At 40.7% G+C, this 18,382-nt stretch overlaps 1 pseudogene; it reads left to right on the top strand.

Moving 5' to 3' along the window:
• The first annotated feature begins 7,669 nt into the window (after positions 1-7,669).
• Positions 7,670-16,764, top strand: LOC126011625 (arylacetamide deacetylase-like 3; annotated as a pseudogene).
• Positions 16,765-18,382: the final 1,618 nt, after the last annotated feature.

Here is an 18,382-nt window from a genome sequence, read left to right as displayed (position 1 = left end):
TTGGAGAAGAATGTGTATCCAGGGGATGGAGTGTCCTATATATCGTGACTAGGCTTCTTTCTTCCATTTCCCTTTTCAGGGCTAGTATATTTTATTGGGTTTTATTTGATTGACCTATCAAGTGTTGACAGGGCCATGTTGAAGTCTCCAAAAATTATTGCTTTATTATTGATATCATCTTTAAAATTTGTCAGTAATTGTATTAGATATTTTGCTGGTCTCTCATTGGGTACATATATGCTTAGTAGTACGATTTCTTTCTGTTGCACATATCCCTTGATTGGTACAAAGTGTCCATCTTTGTTGTCTCTTACAACTTTTCTGAGTTTGTGCCATCTAATATTAATATGGCCACTCCAGCTTTTTTAAGGATGTTGTTTGCTTGGACGATTTTCCTCCAGCCTTTGATTTTGAACCAATGTTTGTTCTGACTAATCAGGTGAGTTTATTTTAGGCAGCAGAAGGTTGGATTTATCTTTTTGATCCATTTAGCCACTCTGTCTCTTAACTTGAGTTGGGCTGGGTGCAGTATTTTAGGTGAAGCAGCCATTTCATTCTGTCTTATAACAATATCCCACCACTGTTTTCTGGCCTTGAGAGTTTCTTGTGACATGTCTGCTATACATCTTAAGGATGTTCCTTTGAATGTAATTTCTCTTTTTTGATCTTGCCACTTTCAGTATTCTATCTCTATCTGTGGGATTAGTCATTGTGATTAGGATGAGTCTTGGGGTGCTTTTCTTTGTGTCTCTTTTAGCTAGTTCTCTTTGGGCATGCAGGATTTGATTGCATGCAGTCTTTATCTCTGTGAGCTTCTCTGTGATGATGTCTTTGACTGTTAATTCTTCCTGGGGATCTCCTTGGTGGGTCTCTCAGACTCCAGTGATTCTTATGTTGTTTCTCTTGAGTTTATCAAAAACTTCTATTTTCATCTGTTCACATTCTTTGAGTAATTTTTCCATTGTCTGATCATTTGCCTTAAGGTTCTTTTCCAATCTCTTCTGCTGTATGGAGTTGATCTGCATTTCATCTTGCAGTTCTCTGATTTTGTCCTTGGCTGCTGTTACCCTGTTGGAGAGGCTTTCCATTGAGGTTTTCAGTTCAGATATCATGTTTTTCAGACCCTATTTGGAGTTTTCTGATTTCTATCTTTGTGTTTTATTCAGCTTGAACTATGTTTTCTTTTTTTTTTTCCTATGAGGATTGTCTATATTTCTATCTTAAACTCCTTTTATGAGAGAACTTCTGGAACCATAAAGAAAGACTTTATTCTAGACTTTATCCTGGGACCTGTGCAAAATCAAGATCTAATTACAGAAGACTGACTTTGACAACCCCAACTGAGCAGAACGTTTCCTGGCTCCATAAAAAGACGTTGGGGCTCAATCTTCAGTTTCTCATTATGTCTCTTATGCTTTTGCTAGTGTTCTGCCTAGTGGATATGTCTAGTGGTGATAATAATGTGTTGAACTTTCCCACTATAATCATATTTCCATCCATATGTTTCTCCATATTTGTAAGCAAAAGCCTTACATATTTTTCTGGCTCTACATTTGGTGCATAAATGTTGATCAGAGTTGGTACTTCTTGGTCTAATATTCCCCTGAACAATACATAGTGTTCATCTTTCTTAAGTACTTTCTTAAAGTTGAATGGAATTTGATCTGATATGAGTATGGCTGTCCCTGCCTTTTCCACAGTGGTATATATAATTGATTTCCATTCTTTTACTCTCAGCCAGTGTCTATCTTGAACTTTTAAGTGTGTTTCCTGCAGGCAGCAGGTATCTGAGTTTTGTTTCCTTATCTAACCTTTATGTGCCTTTTCAATGGGAGAGTTTAGTCCATTGGTATTTAAGAAAATTATTGAGAGGGTTGTTGTGCTAGTTTATTGTGTATGGTTGTTGTTACACTGTGTGTTTGGTTTGTGTAATTGATCTTTGAGTAGTTCATTTAGAGTTGGTTTGGTTAGCACAAATGTTGCGTGTTATTTTTTGTCTGAGAATGTATTTAACCCTCCCTCCCTTGTAAATGAGAGTTTTGGGGGGTAGTGGATGCTAGATTGGCGTTTTGTTCATTCAGTAGTTTAAATATGTAATTCCACTGCCTTTGTGCCTGAATTGTTTCAAATGGAAGATTTGGTTTGATTCTTATGTTTCTTCATTTGAACTTGAGTTTTTTTTCTCCATATTGCTTTGAAGACTTTATCTCTCTTTATTTGGGGGAAGGCACACCCAGCAGCGCTCAGGGGTTACTCCTGGCTATATATTAAAAAGTTGATCCAAGCAGGCATGGGGTTTCTCTCTCTCTCTCTCTCTCTCTCTCTCTCTCTCTCTCACTCTGCCATTTGGATTATTATATATCTTAGTGTTGATATGTTAGGATCTATTTTGTTTGGTACTCTTTTAACCTCTTGTATTTGTACAGCCGTTTCTTTCCAGAGAGTGAAAAAAATCTCTACTATTATGTCCCTCACTCTTCCCCGTTCCCCTTTTACTCCTCTTCTGGTATTCCCTTTAGTCATAGATTAGATCTTTGATCTTTGTTCATTAAGTACGTTACATTTTCTTCCCATGTTTTGTCTCGTGTATTTTTATTTACTTCTTCTTCTTCTTCTTCTTCTTCTTCTTCTTCTTCTTCTTCTTCTTCTTCTTCTTCTTCTTCTTGTTCTTCTTCTTCTTCTTCTTCTTTTCTCTCCTCTCCTTCTCTTCTCCTTCTCTTCTTCTTCTTTTCTTCTTCTTCTTCTTTTTCTTCTTCTTCTTCTTCTTCTTCTCCCTTTGCCTCCTCTTTCTTCTCGTTCTTCTTCTTCTTCTTTTTCTTCTTCTTCTTCTTCTTCTTCTTCTTCTTCTTCTTCTTCTTCTTCTTCTTCTTCTTCTTCTTCTCCTCCTCCTCCTCCTCCTCCTTCTTCTTCTTCTTCTTTTCTTTTTTTTTTGGTGTTTGGGTCACACCAAGTGTCACTCAGGGGTTACTTCTGGCTCTGTGCTTAAGACTGACTCCTGGCAGGCTAGGGGACCATATGAGATAATGGGATTTGAACCAGGGTTCATCCTGTGTTGGCTGCAAACAAGGCAACCAATGTGCCATCGCTTCCACCCTTTTATTGACTTCTTCGTTGTTGTTGGCTTGAATTTGTCTTCAAGTCATCCATGCAATTCTCTATGTGTTTAATTCTGCTATTATGGTTTGATAGCATGTTTATTAGTTCTCTTAGTTCCATTTGTATGAATTCTATCATCTTCCAGTAGTTTTCTTTAAGTTGCCTGAATTGTTTATCTCTAGATTTCTTAATTTCATTGGCTAGTAATTCCTTGAATTTCATTGCTGAGACATTAAATGCTGATTTTAGGTCCTCATCTATAAGGTTTGTACACTTTGGAGGACTTGGAAATTTGCTAGATTTCTATCTATATCTCCAGCTGCTGGTTTCTTCCTTAGTTTACCCATTGTTTTTTGATTGGGTGGGTTGGAGTGCTGAAGTTTCAGGTCGTTTAAAAAAAGTGGTCTGTTGTATAAGAGGTTGTTGGAGGTATATCTGTTTTGGGGTTTATTTATTCTAGGTAGGCAAGGTTGAGCAAATATGAAAGAAATGTTGTATACTAGTTTGTTGAGATGATTTTCTGGTTTTGGGGCTGTATATTTTCTTTTTTTTCGGCCACACCCATTTGATGCTCAGGGGTTACTCCTGGCTAAGAGCTCAGAAATTGCCCCTGGCTTGGGGGGACCATATGGGACACTGGGGGATTGAACCGGGGTCCTTCCTTGGCTAGTGCTTGCAAGGCAGATATGTTACCTCTAGTGCCACCTTGCTGCCCCTTTACAGTTTTGTTTGTTTGTTTTTTGTTTTTTGGTGCTGTATATTTTCTAAGGAAAATAAACTTTAGGCCCATTCTTCTTGGAACCAGCTGGTATAAGCTGAAGTGTCTGCAAGTTTTGTGGGGTAGCAGATCAATGAGCTTTTCTCTTGTGTGGGCATGGGGCTTTGTGATGGTAGTTGGAAGGTCTGGAGGTGGAAAGGTGGGGGTTAACAACTTATTTTTAGATTATGTCTGCAAAATGTTCTGTTTTTGTTCACAGATATCTAAGGAGAAGGAATGTGGATGTTATACACTTCTATTACAAGGCTCATTATGAGAATATTTTGGCAACATATTTTTAATTTAAGTATGTTTGCAATCATGTCCTAATGGTTTTGTTCACAGAATTCTACAGAAAAGAAACCTGGAAGCTTTCAACCCATATACAATGCTCTATGATCTATACTCTTGTTCCAGTGCTCAATATAATATTATTTAGCACATTTTGGAAAAAGCTTTAGTGATATACTGACAACAGGATTTGGAAAAGCTTATTGTCTTGAATATGTTATATACACTATCTAACCTATGATGCTTTTACAGACAAGGGGACCTCACCAGTAATGATTCCTAGAAATTAGAAAATTTCCTCACCACCTTACCTGCCAGTTTTTATTTATGAGGCTCTTTAACCCATGCCTAGAATGTCAGTTTTACAACTGTAACATATGGATCAATCTACAATGTATATGTGTGCATGTGTGTGTGGGGGGGGCATATTTATATTAGTGTTATATCTATATGTATTGCACCACTTTCCCACCTCCCATCCAGCCACTCTGCAAATCTCTTTTTATTCTTTCCCTATGTTCACTTATCTCAGAATTGTTACACTTCCCATTAAACTCCTTTACTTCAATAGCTCTACACCCCTTATGACCCTGGAATATTAACCCAACACACATTCCAACTCTCATCACATGGACTGCTGCCCATTACCAGATTCTGCTTTTTGAGGACAAGACCATTTCATTAATTTAATTATTTATTTTTCTCCTTGTCATGTTGCAATGCTTCAACATTTTAACTTGAGGTCAGTAACCTATATTATTTTGATCGCTGAATTGCAGTTTTTCTGATACTTTACTACCTTAAAATGATGGGCATTTTCATATTGTGGTTTTTGTCCTAAGTGCTGCAGTAAACATATATCATTTTAATGGGCATTTTTATGTTTTTGAAGAAACTAGAGGGGGTCTTTTTATTTGAAGTAAGTTGGTAGGAACCTGGATGTTCTCACTGATTTATAGTATACAGAGTCACAAGACAAGTGAAAGAAGGGTGTCAGTTGTGTGAAAATTCTTGGCCCTGGACTACAGAAATGAGAATATTGAGAAAGAGAGCCAGGATGAGGGAAGGGAGAGAGAAGGTAGACTGAAGAAAACAGGAGTATTGGTACTTTTGTGTTGTAATGATGATGCAAATATTTATTAAAACCATAAAAGTCACGGGGCCGGGCGGTGGCGCTGGAGGTAAGGTGCCTGCCTTACCTGCGCTAGCCTAGGAGACGGACCGCGGTTCGATCCCCCGGTGTCCCATATGGTCCCCCAAGCCAGGAGCGACTTCTGAGCGCATAGCCAGGAGTAACCCCTGAGCGTTACCGGGTGTGGCCCAAAAACCAAAAAAAAAAAAAACCATAAAAGTCAACACTGTGGAAAGCAAGTGACCCCAAGTATTATAATCAAATAAAAAACCCCAATGATATGGATACATTGAGGAGAAACGACACTAGGTCTTAGAAACCATGGGTCATTGGTGAAGGGATGCTATCATAAATGGGGGTGTGGAGTTGGAACTCTCTATATAGAGAACTATGTAATTAACAGCATTATAAATCATGGTGCTTAGTAAAACAAAACTTGCAAAAAATACCCCTAATATCTTTGGAAAATAATTAATTTGAACAAGAAATTTGAGTTAATTTTGGGAGTGGTTTGATTTGCCCCTGAAATCTAATTTAGGACATGAGAGCTGCCAGAGGAAGACAGTCCTAAATATCCACCTTGTGACCTTATTTTAGATGACTATCTCCCCCCAAGTCTCACCTGTATTTTCTCATAAGATGGTGCTCATAGTTAAATATACATAATAGGCTTTGGCTTATTCCCCCTCCTGTTATTTTATGAACCAATTAATTTCACAAAGGCATCTTGTTGATACAGGTCGAAGTCGGGGACTGGGTCTTGGAATTCAGTGATCAAATTGGCCCCTGAACCAGAGCAAAAAAAATCAGAAGATGATTACTGGATACAGGTAGATCACGCTCACCAGATAAAGGGTTCAGCATCTCTGCAATACCAGCAGTCATGGCAGGATTAGGAAGAAGTTGATAAGGTTGAGTCTGACCAGGGTCTGATCTCCCAAGGGAACAAAGTGACTAAGCATCACGGACAGGGAAATAGGGCATCTGTATATGGGTCTACTGAAGGAAAGCTAAAGAACTTAGCATTTGGATGGCAGGACAGGGTGAGAGGTCCAGGGTCCATATTATATCAGAGTTTTCTAAAAGATATGGGAAGATTTCTTTTTCGAAAATTTACTTTATTTAAAGAACATGCTGACATATGTTTATGCATGTTGACTAATTGATTATATAACTATATATTATATAAAAATAATAAAAAAAATAAAAAATAAAAAAATAGTATAATTATATATTATAACTATATAATAATATATAACACTACAATATTATACATTATATATAAATTTATGTTTATATATTATATAATGTATATTATACATGATATAAATATTAATATATTATATTGATTCATATGTTATGTTATATAAATGCATTATATAAATATAAATATATAAATATAAATCTAATAGATTATAGTATATTTTTCCAGATTAGTGAGATCAAATTATTTTATACATCATAATATGAAAAAAATTGGAAAAGAAAGAGAAGAAAGGAAAAGTGGAAAAGAGGGAAGAACATGACAAGCAAGTCTGTGAAAATTATTCTATCTCTAAAGAGCTGATTAAGTCATTGGCAGCAATTTAGTAAGCTCTTATTACTAGCTGACGATTCTGTTATTTCATTTGTTTCTGAACATTAAGTGACTTCACTTACATATTGCATCTAAATCTGTGTGTTTCTATAGGTGTGACAATAGTAAACAAAAATGTTGTTGAGTGGCTGTTATTATTGTTACTGCTGATACAGTAACTTTTGTGGGAAGTGTTTTAGGCTGCCAAATCTCAGTCAGGACCACGGAGATCAAGCCTCCTGTCCTCTGATGTATTCTAGAGCCAAGAATCCACAAGGAAGTCCTAAGTCCATGAGGAAGAAAAAGCAAAACTTGTGGAGAGTTGGCTTCAATCTCACACAAGGTAGCACCAGAAAAGAGAAGTGTGGGAAGATATGATTGAGCCTGGCCTTGAGAATAGCAGGTGCGAAGGCCCTGTGACCAACTGGGTAGGGTGAAGAAGGGCAAAAGTCAAAGTCCTGGATGGAGGAAGGTAGAACTTTTGTTATGAGAAGAGAGAGTGGGTGCTGGAGGTGTGACTTGATTGATGACTTGAAGTGCTTAATTATGTGACTGTCAGGTTATTTGCAGGACTGGCCAGGATGCAACAAGGATGCAAACACTTCCACTGAAGCTGGGTCAGATTACAAAGGTCACTTATTCCTCTGCAGGGCCCCATCCTAGAACTAGTCCTCACCTGACTCTGAGTCATCTGGGTTAGACTAAGGCCTCTGGGAGATGGGAAGGTATAAATGGAAGTTGGCTTCTGCCAGATGGGATCCCAAATGGTCAACTCCTGCCACAGCCTGTCCAAAGGCTCACTTTTGATGGATACAGCATGCTGGGCCTCCTTCTGCTCTGGTTCAGCCTCTCAGTGGCTTGTGTGCTCTTTGTGGGGGTTTCAGTGAAGGTGTTCTTCAAATATTTGTTTTTCATCAAAATCCCAGCAGATATCAGCCACCCCAAGAAGCTTCTTCTTTATTACTCCATGTTTGAGCTGGTGGCGACATGGGTGAGTCCTACATTTTGCCTTGTTCCCTTCTCCTGAGACTACAGGGGCACATGAATGAGGAAAACACAGGCCCAATGCTTTTTTTGTCAGCTGACTAGCCCCAGCAATTTATGGTATCTGCTTAAACCTGCATCCTTACTTTTGGGAAAACCTATAGGTCTCCACCTATTTTTTGGCTGCTCCAAGGGGGTTATTAATTTCCAAAATGCAAAACCAAGTCCTGGTTATCCTACGGATTCTCTGCACTTGAAAATCAAGTAGAAAATGGGCCTGTGGGAATCTGACCTCACTGCTATTCCTGCCCAGCAGTACCCCAAAATATATAAAGAGCATTTTGGGATAGGAGGATAGAGGAGCAAAGTGGCAGAAGATGGCTTTGAGAGTTTAGCCATGTGGCTTTGAGTTCTGGCAGCCTGTTGATGTCTGGTAGAGATTGGTAGGAAGGAGGTCATGTGGGCTCCAAAAGGCAGTGGGAAGTGGCCCCAGAGAGCACCTGCTATTGCCTCCCCTTTCTAGAAAGTGCTGTGCCTTTTGCTTCCAGGGAGGAATCTAGTAGGAGGGAAATCCCAGGGCCACATCTCTCTCCTCCAGGTTTTGCTTATGCAAGATGGAGCTTAATTCTTGCAGCTGTCCTGACCTTGACACACATTTCATAGTCTGGTTCCCAACAGAGTGATTCAGTTTCCTCATCTGAAGAAGAGGGGGCAATCACAGCCTCAATTTACTGGCCTTTGGTGGAAAAACATGACTTAAACCTTTTGTTCATTGTTTGTGGTAGGGGAGGACAGGCTGACAGCCTCACCCTCCATATTTCCTAGACATTATTTTTGCTGGCTCCTTTTTCTCCATGAGAATGATATCTGCACCTCCTATGTGATAATCTGGAAGTCAACCATGGTTAAAGATAATGTCAATAACTAGCTCCGAATTCAGAAGTTTTTTTTTGGGGAGGCATTTGATGCTCAGGGGTTACTCCTGGCTAAGCGCTCAGAAATTGCCTCTGGCTTGGGGGAACCATATGGGACATCAGGGGATTGAACCGCGGTCCTTCCTTGGCTAGCACTTGCAAGGCAGACACCTTACCTCTACTGCCACCTCACCGGCCACCTGAATTCAGAAGTTTGGTGAGAGAAGATGATATCCAACAAGCAAGCATGCCTCCCAATGCTCAGACTACTTGAAGGGAGGGCCAGAGGAGTAGCACAATCAGTAGGGCTTTAGCCTTGTAATGCACTAACGTAAGATGGACTGGGGTTTGATCCACCAGCATCCCATATCGTACCGCAAGCCAGGAGCGATTTCTAAGTGCATAGCCAGGACTAACCCCCGAACATCACCGGTGTGCTTCTAAAACCAAACCAACCAAGCAAACAAAAAAAAAAACCCAAACAAACCCTAAAAACCCACACAAAAAACAACAAACAAAAACAAACAACAAAACAAACAAACAAACAAAAAACAACCCCCCAAAACAACAAAAAATCCAAACAAAACAAACAAACAAAAAACCCCAAATCTACTTTAAGGGATTTCAAGTGAGGCACACAGGCATCTGAGTACTGGAGTTTGCTGTACTACCCTAATGTTGAAAAATGTATAAGAATCTCATCAATTTGGAGAGTATCAAATTCCCTCCATATACTGCAGAGCTGGCTTCAGTGATAGAGCATTTATTTGCAAGTGTGAGGCTCTGGCTTCCATGCCCAGCACTGTCTGTTCCCTCCAGCACCTCTGGAAGGAACTCTAAGTACTGGGCCAGGACTGCTCATGTATAGCCAGCTGTGGCCCAAAACTCAGAAAAACAAACATAGCTATTTTCAGTCCTGTCTGATGGAAAGTGAGATGGAAATGAGAGTAACAAAGCATCATGGAGGAAGCAGGTCCTGAAATTAGTGGCCAAGGGTATAGGGGCTTTATAAGATCCTTAGCAGCAATAGCAGATAGCATCAAGACCTTGGACATAAAGCTGAAGAGATTTTTACAGCAGGTAGGGCTCTAGTCTTGCAAATGGCTGTTCCATGTTCAAACCACAGCAGAATTTGAGCTCTGCCAAATGTGTTGCCTAAGTACAGAGTCAAGAGACTAACCCATGACAATTGGCAATGTGCGGCTGCAACCACAACCTGTGCTCATCTTTCTTTTATTGAAAAGAATAGTATCAGCCCACACTAGGTCGGGCACAGGTCGAAGTAAGTCAGTGTATGGAATCTTTATGGACTAGTTTTTGGGCCACACACAGTGGTACTCAGGTGTTTAAATATAAAATATAAAGTTAAATTTCACATGTGGGTGAGGCCCTTCCCAGGAAACATTGCCTCTAGCCCATCAGGCAGATGGGTTTGAAGACGAAGGATAATGATAAAGAAATAATTTACAAGCAGCCATTTACTGTTTCATCATAGTCAGGTCCCTTTTTCCCTCAGGGATTTTCTCCACCATGAGCCTCTGCACGTTTGCCTAACTCATGTCTTTCTCTTAGGAGCACTGTCTGTCTCTCTTGCACTTTCTTTCCTATGCTGCTTATCTCATGTCTCTCTCTCAAGCTCTCTGCTCTTGCTGCCCCTGGATGTTTCTCCTCATGTACCCTTTCTCTTTTTAGCAGCATCTTTTAGTCTTTATTCAAAATCACAGACCATCCCCAGCTGTGACTGGATCTGACCATCCAGGTGGAATTAATATCTCAAAAGGAAGGCCTAGGTAAGGGAATTATGGGAAGAGATTACCTTACATTTTCCACCTTCTTTGCTTTACAAAAACAATATGAGAAAAGTTATTGTTATATATGTATAAGATATGGAAGAGGCTGATTGTTTGAAAAGAATTGTATAGAATTTAAATTTTGATACTTTAAATTTGCTATGAAGTTCTTGCCTCTGCAGAGAAGGAGAAAAAAAGTTTTGTAACTATTCTCTTTTTCTTTATTTTGTTTTGTTTTGTAAAGTAAAGAAGGTAAAAAATGTATGGTATCCCTTCCCCCAATGCCGTTATGTAAGCTTTGTTTTGAGTTACTTGATTCTCATTTGGTATGGTCAGAACTCATCCACACCTGGGATGGATCTGTGGTTTTGAATAAAGAATAAAAAGTTCTGGCTTGGGTGTGGAAAAAAAGAGAGGAAAGACACATGAAGGAGAGAAGCAGCAAGGAAAATATAGAGAGGAAGGAGAATGGGAGACAGACTGGTGCAGAGTCTTGTGCAGAGAAAAGCCACTCAGGGAATAAAACTAGCTAACCACAATAAACTTTTAAACTGACTGCTTGTGAGTTATTTCTCTGCCATTATTCTCTGTTTTCAGACCTTCTGCCTGCAGGCGTAGAAGCATGATACCTGGGAAGGCCTCACCTAACACGTGGACTTATATTTTATATTTAAACAACACTAAGGGGTTACTACTGGCTCTGCATTTACAAATTACTTTGGTAGTACCTCTGGGGTCATATATAATTCTGGGATCACACTCAGGTCTGCCACTTCCCAGTGCCACTTCAAATGCCCCTTTTCACTCTACTCTCACTCTAGACTCAGTGATCTCACTTTTCAAGGACATTGTATCCTTGACCCCTCAGAGTTAACTCAGCCCTTTAAGAATTATAACTTCAGGGGTCGGAGAGATAGCATGGAGGTAAGGTGTTTGCCTTTCATGCAGAAGGTTGGTGGTTTGAATCCCGGCATCCTCCAAGGCCTGCCAGGGGCGATTTTTGAGTGTAAAGCCAGGAGTAAACCCCTGAGAACTGCGGGCATGACCCCCAAAAAAAAAGAATTATAATTCCAACAATTTTTCAGGCAATAGAAATATTTCTAGATTATAACTTCAACATAGTCACCACCATATACAAGGTACTGACAGAACCTTTACAAGAAAAAAACATCTAACCCCTTCCAAAAATGGGGAGAAGAAATATAAAAGAAGAAATGCAAATTGCCAAAAGGCACATGAAAAATGCTCCACATCACTAATTGTCAGGGAGATGAAATCAAAAACAACTATGAGGTATCACCCTCACGCCACAGAGATTGGCACACATCACAAAGAATGAGAACAAGCAGTGCTGGTGGGGATGTGGAAGAAAGGAACTCTTTTGCACTGCTGGTGGGAATACCGTCTAGTCCAACTTTTATGGAAAGCAATATGGAGATTCCTCCAAAAACTGAAAATTGAGTTCCAATATGATCCAGCTATACCACTCATAGGGATATACCCAAGGAACACAAAAATACAATACAAAAAATCCCTTCCTCACACCTATATTTGTTGAAGCACTATATACAATAGTCAGACTCTGGAAACAACCAAGATGCCCTTCAACAGATGAGTGGCTGAAGAAACTGTGGTACATTTACACAATGGAATATTATGCAGCTGTCAGGAGAGATGAAGCCAATGAAATTGTCCTATACATGGATGTAAATGGAATGTATTGTGCTGAGTGAAATAAGTCAGAGGGAGAGAGATAGACACAGAATAGTCTCACTCATCTAAGGGTTTAAGAAAAATGAAAGTCACTTTTGCAATAATTCTCAGAGACAAAAGCGATGAGGGCTGGAAGGTGCAGCTCATGACATGAAGCTCACTACAAAGAGTGATGAGTGCAGTTAGAGAAATAACTACATGAGAACTATCCTAACAATGTGGTTGAGTGAGGGAAGTAGAAAGCCTGTCCTGAGTATAGGTGTGGTGTGGTGGGGAGGAGGGATATTTGGGACATTGGTGGTGGGAATGTTGTACTAGTGAAGGGGGGTGCTCTTTGCTTGACTGAAATAATACAACTACAACCATATTTGTAATCACGGTGTTTAAATAAACAAAAAACATAGTCACTACCACTTCAAATTGGCAGCTAAGGGCTGGAGAGAACCACCATGATTTGGTGGTTTTGAGGAACTCCCTGGAAGACATGTTATGTCCAGAAAGCAGGGGAGCAGGTTCTGTGTGTGGGTAACAAGGTGCTCCCAGAAGAGCACCTGTGACAAAAACCCTCTGTGGGGATTTAGAAGACTAGTGTGTAGGGCAGAAGTGTAAGGCATGTGGGGGCATTGGTTTGGAAGTGGCTGGTTCTGGTTGCATGTAAGTCATACAACGAGGCTCCCCTGGGGACCAAGTCCAGTGGCCACAGTCATTCTGGATAAGTCCCTTGAAAACTCTCAATTTTGAATTTCCTGTCATCATCAGGGTAAAATTTTGGAGAAGATGAACATCTGTTCCAGGGGCAAGTTTTTCCGTTTTGTACATAACCTGTTTCCCTTGAGGAAGGACCCAGATGTGGTGGTCACAGACCTGTGCTTTGGGACAATCCCTGTGAAGCTGTACCAGCCCAGGAGTTCCTGCAGTACCCTCAGACCTGGCATCTTGTTCTACCATGGAGGTGGGGCATTGGTGGGGAGCCTGAGTGAGTAACAGCATTTCCCTGGGTTGTCCCCATGGTAGTACTGTGAGATCCTTATGGCCAAGAGGATATGTCCTCCTGGGGTCTGAGGGGTTCCATTAAGACTTGAGCAGTATTGGGACTCAGGTGATTCAGGTGGCAAAGGTCACTTGGAATCTTTCCAACTCTTTCTTGAAACAAAGAAAAAGGTCTATGCATTCACTCTCTAGATACACATTATAGGTCACTTTATATATGCACATACGGATGATAGCTTGTTTTATATGGATTATATGCAATGCTGTGTGCATATTTGGATGAATGTATGTGGAATAAGAGTATGCAAAATAAACCATTTATGTTAATACTTTGTGACAAATGATGTATACCTATGAATTGTATGAAATAGTTTTGTTTATATATGTGGAGTATTTGTATGCATTAATATGTTTCTTTGAAAATATAAGATACATGTTTATCTGAATACTTGCATGGGACATATGTATGCATATATTTTTTGTTTGGGCTCACATCGAGTGGTGCCAGGGGCTTAATTAATATAGTGTATGGAGACTCTTTGCAGCAGTTTTCAGTAAACCTGGCCCTCCCAGAACTCCCACATACTAAGCAGACATGTTTAACCATTTATCTGCCTGCCAAGTTCCTACCTGTGCATCTGTTTGTCTGGAACATGACATGCACATTTATAGGTCCTCCTCTGGGCCCATAATATTATACACATCCAGGCGTATAGTCTTTTGGAAGTAGACAGGCATTATGAGAACTGTAGAATCCTAGGAGTCTCACTTCCAGAAAGCTCCTCATCAGCACCACAGAGGAAAGTAGGGAGATGCTCAGCAGATCTGAGAACCTAGCTGGACCTGGTTGTGGAGGCGGTCAGCCAGAAGGAGCAGCACTTGAACCTTTCTACAGCATGTCCAAATGTTTTGTTTTCTAGAAACTCACCATAGCATCTGCCTTATTTTGTGCAAGGAGAGTGACTCAGTGGTTCTATCTGTTGGGTGAGTGAAGGGGAAAAGGAGCTGAGGAGAAGTCAGACTCCAACATGGATGACTGATGGGTGGGGAGTTGGAAGGGCTGGCTGAAGGGGGAAAAACAGGGAGAAGCTAGTGTGGAGGAGAGGGAAACTCTAGGTCTATCCTGGAACTCAGCCAACGTGCTGCATTCAATAAAAAAGAAGTGGGGGTTGTGGATCCCAAGTGGAAGTCAGTTCTAAAGGGTCCCCAAGAGTAGATGCTTCTTATCTGATGCTCTTGAGGATAACACAGAATACCCTAAGCAGTTATTGCTAGCACCTCTCTTCATGCAGTCTGTGAATGGGAGCAAGACACCACAGAGGGCTGCTGTGCCCCCTAATTACCTCAGGAACAACTTCCAGCTGTACTCAACAGAAAGTTGCAGGGCTGTATGGACATGGGGAGGATGGATGGACAGGATCCCACATCTGGCCAACTAGATGCCTAGAAAGGTTCCAACCCTGGTCCTCAGAGGCAATATGTCAGGGAATGTCAAAGCCCCTGATTTGTTTAGTCCTGTACTTCCTGGAATGCTCTTGCACATCTGGAAATTTCCAGTGTATCAACACACATTTCCCAGCATTCGAGACTTACCTCCAGGTGAGTGGAGTAAAATATATTGGCTTTCCAGATGAGGTGGACTTGAAAAAATACTTCTACCTTTAGTTCTTGACTCCTAACCACATGAAGTGAGTGTTTGTCCATGCATGAAGTTCATAGGTGGTTTTAGTCTTTTTGTTTTTTGGCTTTTGGGCCATACACAATGGTACTCAGGGCTTATTCACAGCTGTGTTCAGGAACCACTTTAGACAGCATCTGGAAACCATATGGGATGCTGTAGATCTGTCCTGGTCAGCAAAGTGCAAGGCAAGTGCTCTACGTACTGTTCTATGGCTTCAGTCCCAGAGAGTCTTAAAATTTTTTTTTGTGGTTTTTGGGTCACACCCGGCAGTGCTCAGGGGTTATTTCTGGCTCCAGGCTCAGAAATTGCTCCTGGCAGGCACAGGGGACCATATGGGGCGCTGGGATTCGAACTGATGACCTCCTGCATGAAAGGCAAACGCCTTACCTCCATGCTATCTCTCCGGCGTCTTAATTTTTTTAAGGTTCTATTTCTAATCAGCATGGAAAGGAGTAACGTTTTTCCAAAGGCCTTCATTCTAGCTGTATTGGTCAAAGAGAAGCCCAGTGAATACCAGGCTGTCCTGAGCTAAGCCTAGAGCTCAGGCACTGTTGGGTACTAGTCAGAAACTTCTTGTCTTGCAGACTCAGCTGCTTAGGAGGACACTCTGTGATAACCACTACTCCTTGGGGCTACTTCAGTTTCCACACTTGACCTATAGCATGGCAGAATTGATGGGAATCCAATATGGGTGAATCAACTTCACCAAAGAATATTACCTCACACAGTTATGTGGCAAACTCAAACAATTCTAAAAGTTGGGTTTGATGAGATCTCACTGTGGCTCAAAGTTTATGATAGAGCTTGGTGTCCATCATTGTCCCCACATGGGGCATGTTCCCCATGAGAGGAGCAATTAGGAGGGACTAAGCCCCTGTGCTAGGCATTCACATTCATTTACCTCATTAAAGCCTTGTCACCTTTATGTTATCTGTCCAGATTCCAAAGGACATTTATTCATAGGAGGAAACTGGGGCTCATAGAGATTGGGCACAAGTAATTGTAGGGGCTCCCAGCTGAGTTAAGGAGGATAAAGCATTTCCCCTGGATTCCTTGGCAGATATCACAATATCGCAAGATGCCTGACTGTAAGTATCCTGTAATGACCAATGATTGCATGGCAGCCACTGTCCACTTCCTGAAGTCTCTGAGTAAATTTGGGATGGATTCAGCCCGCGTGGTGGTCTGTGGTGACAGCATTGGAGGGTCAGTGGCCGTTGTGATGTGTCAACAGCTTTTGAAGAGTCCCCACCTTCCAAAGATCCGTGCACAGATGGTCATCTATGCTGGGCTCCATGCCCTCGATTTCCAGTCGCCAGCCTTCCAGCAGAACAAGAACCAATTAGGATGTAGGGATTTTTCCATGTATTGCGTAATGATGTATTTGAATATCGATCCCTCCTGGAAAAAAGACATGATCACAGGTGCCAATCTGCCCCCTGAAATCAGGGAGAAGTACAGGAAGTGATTGGGTCATGAGAACATCCCTGAGAGATTCAAGCAGAGGGGTTACCGCCCAAAGCCAGTGGCGCCTCTGAATGATTTGGCATATCAGGAGAGCCGCCTTGTGTTGGAGCCCACCGTATGCCCACTCGTGGCAGAGGATGAAGTGATGTCTCAGATGCCTGAAGCTCTCATTGTGGGCTGCGAGTATGATGATTTCCGAGATCACTCACTGCTGTACAAGAAGAGGCTGGAGGACTTGGGTATCCCAGTGACATGGTTGTATGTGGAGGACGGTTTCCATGGAGCACTTGGCATGATTGACACAACCTTCTTTAATTTTCCCTGTTCCCGAAAAATTATGAATGCCATGGTTGATTTTATTAAGAGATTGTGACCTGATTAATATGACTGAAGTACATGAAGGGTGTGTTATTCCATGCTATGTAACATATATGAGAATTCTGTTGTTGATGTTGGGGAAGGTATATTGGGGTAAGACTAGGTGTTCAAGTTTTCATGACCTACCAGGTAGCTCCAGGTTCTAGAATCACAGAAAACAGGTGCCTGTTGTCTTAAAATTAACAGTGAAGAGGGACATTGCCTTGTACTTGTTGGGAAAACTGAATTTAGCAGGGTCCCCCATGGGTGAATGAACTTCAAAAAAGTAACCACAGTCTCCAGATAGAGAGAGCAGAAGATAACAGAAATATCCACTTGGCTGGTCCATGGGGGTATACAAAGGCATTAGAAACAATCCCATTGGCTCTTTCCTATTTGGCTCTGCTGTTCCAGTTGGCATAGATTGGTAGAAATGTTGATTTTTTATTGTGGGCAAAGTGAATTATAAATCTTTCATAGTAATATTTAAGGCACCATAGTAATAATGAATGAGGGGCATTCCCCACCACCAGTGTTGTCCTCCTTCCACTCCTGTTCCCTGCATGCATCCCTCTTCCCTCTCCTCTACCCCCCATAAAGCTAGTGCAACTATTTCCCCCATGTACAGCTTGATGTAGATTGGGTATTATTTCTATTGTCGTTGACTTTGGATTTTGTGTTCAAGTTGATTTTCACCAAATGGACGTACAACTTGGTCTTGGTACCATCCACTTTTCTCGCTCCAAATATGATGCTGATCAAAGTGATTACAGTAATATGGCTCTATTTGAGATATAAAAAGGGACATGGGATTAGTCTGTCTAGGTGCTGTTAGTATACCTTTGAAAGAAAAAAGAGGAAAGAAGAAAAAATAACAAAACAAAATAAAAGAAGACAAGGCAAAACCAAAACAAAACAAAACAAAAAACCAACAAGGAAGTAACAAAAAAAGTATCAAACAGATTAAGAAAAAAAAGAGTAAATCAAAAACCAAAACCACCTGCACGAAGAAACACATAAAAAAAAATCAAAAACCAAAATGAGAGCAAAAACAAGAAAAGAGGAAACAAAACAAAACAAAACAAAAACAAAACAACAAAAAACTGACCAGAAAGTTAAAAAAGAGTTTTCTCTCTCTTTTTTTAAAATGTTTTTTAAACATTGGGATATTAAAACGGAATTCCCTTGGCCTAAGAGATACAGGGTTTCTCCATTCTTGAAGCATACTGCCATGAGAACAACTACAGGCTCTGTACTCACTCTTTTACACAACCCAAGGTTTTTAATGTTGCCAGAAAAATTTCTGCTAAGGTGTGGGCGATGACATACCGCCTCTGTAGCTGAAGATCTTGTTATTTGCGTAGGTCGAAGTGCTAGGAGAGAGGTTTTAGTTTTTTTAATCTTTCTTCTTTCTTTCTTTCTTTCTTTCTTTCTTTCTTTCTTTCTTTCTTTCTTTCTTTCTTCTTTCTCTCTCTCTTTCTTTCTTTCTTTCTTTCTTTCTTTCTTTCTTTCTTTCTTTCTTTCTTCTTCCTTCCTTCCTTCCTTCCTTCCTTCCTTTCTTTCTTCCTTTCTTCCTTCCTTCCTTCCTTCCTTCCTTTCTTTCTTTCTTTCTTTCTTTCTTTCTTTCTTTCTTT

Source organism: Suncus etruscus, chromosome 6 (assembly GCF_024139225.1).
Source record: "Suncus etruscus isolate mSunEtr1 chromosome 6, mSunEtr1.pri.cur, whole genome shotgun sequence".
NCBI lineage: Eukaryota > Metazoa > Chordata > Mammalia > Eulipotyphla > Soricidae > Suncus > Suncus etruscus.
This window is presented reverse-complemented; position numbering and strand designations above follow the sequence as displayed.